This window comes from Dendropsophus ebraccatus, chromosome 1, assembly GCF_027789765.1.
Source record: "Dendropsophus ebraccatus isolate aDenEbr1 chromosome 1, aDenEbr1.pat, whole genome shotgun sequence".
Classification (NCBI taxonomy): domain Eukaryota; kingdom Metazoa; phylum Chordata; class Amphibia; order Anura; family Hylidae; genus Dendropsophus; species Dendropsophus ebraccatus.
The window spans coordinates 232,436,970-232,439,469 of NC_091454.1; the positions used below are offsets into that span (position 1 = coordinate 232,436,970).

Consider the following 2,500-nt stretch of genomic DNA (forward strand, 5'->3'; position numbering starts at 1 on the left):
AAAGAGATGGGGGGGGGGGGGTGGAGAGAGAGAGAGAGAAGGAACCCATGCGATGCTGCTCTTACTCAGGAAGACACTGTGACTAAGAGACACAGAGGAGGAAGAAGAGAGAGAGGAGGAAGAAGAGACAGAGGAAGAAGAAGAGAGAGAGGAGGAAGAAGAGACAGAGGAAGAAGAAGAGACAGAGAAAGAGATGGGGGGTGGAGAGAGAGAGAGAGAGAGAGAGAAGGAACCCATGCGATGCTGCTCTTACTCAGGAAGACACTGTGACTAAGAGACACAGAGGAGGAAGAAGAGACAGAGAGGAGGAAGAAAAGACAGAGGAGGAAGAAGATATATAGAGAGAGAATAGACAGAGAGGAGGAAGAAGAGACAGAGAGAGAGAGAGAGAAGGAACCCACACAATGCTGCTCTTACTCAGGAAGACAAGAGACAGAGAGGAGAAGAAGAAGAAGAAGAAGAAGAAGAAGAGACAGAGAGAAGAAGAAGAAGAAGAAGAAGAGACAGAGAGAAGAAGAAGAAGAAGAAGAAGAGACAGAGAGAAGAAGAAGAAGAAGAAGAGACAGAGAGAAGAAGAAGAAGAAGAAGAGACAGAGAGAAGAAGAAGAAGAAGAAGAAGAAGAAGAGACAGAGAGAAGAAGAAGAAGAAGAAGAAGAAGAAGAAGAGACAGAGAGAAGAAGAAGAAGAAGAAGAAGAAGAAGAGACAGAGAGAAGAAGAAGAAGAAGAAGAGACAGAGAGAAGAAGAAGAAGAAGAAGAGACAGAGAGAAGAAGAAGAAGAAGAGACAGAGAGAAGAAGAAGAAGAAGAAGAGACAGAGAGAAGAAGAAGAAGAAGAAGAAGAGACAGAGAGAAGAAGAAGAAGAAGAAGAGACAGAGAGAAGAAGAAGAAGAAGAAGAGACAGAGAGAAGAAGAAGAAGAAGAAGAGACAGAGAGAAGAAGAAGAAGAAGAAGAAGAGACAGAGAAGAAGAAGAAGAAGAAGAAGAGAAGAGACAGAGAGAAGAAGAAGAAGAAGAAGAAGAAGAAGAAGAGATAGAGAGAAGAAGAAGAAGAAGAAGAAGAAGAACAGAGAGAAGAAGAAGAAGAAGAAGAATAAGAAAAAGAGACAGAGAGAAGAAGAAGAAGAAGAAGAAGAAGAAGAAGAGAGACAGAGAGAAGAAGAAATAAGATAAGAAGAAGAAGAGACAGAGAGAAGAAGAAGAAGAAGAAGAAGAGACAGAGAGAAGAAGAAGAAGAAGAAGAAGAGACAAGAGAAGAAAAGAAGAAGAAGAGACAGAGAGAAGAAGAAGAAGAAGAAGAGACAGAGAGAAGAAGAAGAAGAAGAGACATAAGAAGAAGAAGAAGATACAACATAGAGAATAATAAGAAGAAGAGACAGATAGAAGAAGGAAGAAGAAGAGACAGAGAGAAGAAGAAGAAGAAGAGACAGAGAGATAAGAAGAAGAAGAAGAAGAAGAAGAATGACAGGAGAGAAGAAGAAGAAGAAAAGAAGAGACAGATAGAATAAAAGAAGAAGAAGAGACAAGAGAATAAGAAGAAATAAGAAGAAGAAGAATAAGAAGAAGAATAAGAAGAAGAAGAAGAAGAGACAGATAGAAGAAGAAAGAAGAGAGACAGAATAGAAGAAGAAGAAGAAGAAGAGACAGAGAAAGAAGAAGAAAAGAGACAGAGAGATAAGAAGAAGAAGAGACAGAGAGAAGAAGAAGAAGAAGAAGAAGAAGAGACAGAGAGAAGAAGAAGAAGAAGAAGAAGAGACAGATAGAAGAAGAAGAAGAAGAGACAGAGAGAAGAAGAAGAAGAGACAGAGAGAAGAAGAAGAAGAGACAGAGAGAAGAAGAAGAAGAAGAAGAAGAATAAGAAGAAGAGACAGAGAGAAGAAGAAGAAGAAGAAGAGACAGAGAGAAGAAGAAGAGACAGATAGAAGAAGAAGAAGAAGAGACAGAGAGAAGAAGAAGAAGAGACAGAGAGAAGAAGAAGAGACAGATAGAAGAAGAAGAAGAAGAGACAGAGAGAAGAAGAAGAGACAGATAGAAGAAGAAGAAGAAGAAGAAGAAGAAGAAGAAGAAGAAGAAGAAGAGACAGAGAGAAGAAGAAGAAGAAGAGACAGAGAGAAGAAGAAGAAGAAGAAGAAGAAGAAGATAAAGAAGAAGAAGAAGAAGAAGAAGAAGAAGATACAGAGAGAAGAAGAAGAAGAAGAAGAAGAAGAGACAGAGAGAAGAAGAAGAAGAAGAAGAAGAAGAGACAGAGAGAAGAAGAAGAAGAAGAAGAAGAAGAGACAGAGAGAAGAAGAAGAAGAGAAGAGACAGATAGAAGAAGAAGAGACAGATAGAAGAAGAAGAAGAAGAAACTATAGAAGAAGAAGAAGAAGAAACAGAGAGAAGAAGAAGAAGAAGAAGAGACAGAGAGAAGAAGAAGAAGAAAGAAAAGAAGAAGAAGAGAAGAAGAAGAAGAAGAATAGAAGAAAGAGAAGAAGAAGAAGAAGAAGAAGAAGAGAAGAAG

At 38.9% G+C, this 2,500-nt stretch overlaps 1 protein-coding gene across 4 annotated transcripts in view; it reads right to left on the reverse strand.

The window, feature by feature from the left end:
• The window catches only part of DLG4 (discs large MAGUK scaffold protein 4), a 211,899-nt gene that overhangs the window by 145,547 nt on the left and 63,852 nt on the right, over positions 1–2,500 (reverse strand). The gene's annotated exons all lie outside the window — the stretch shown is intronic.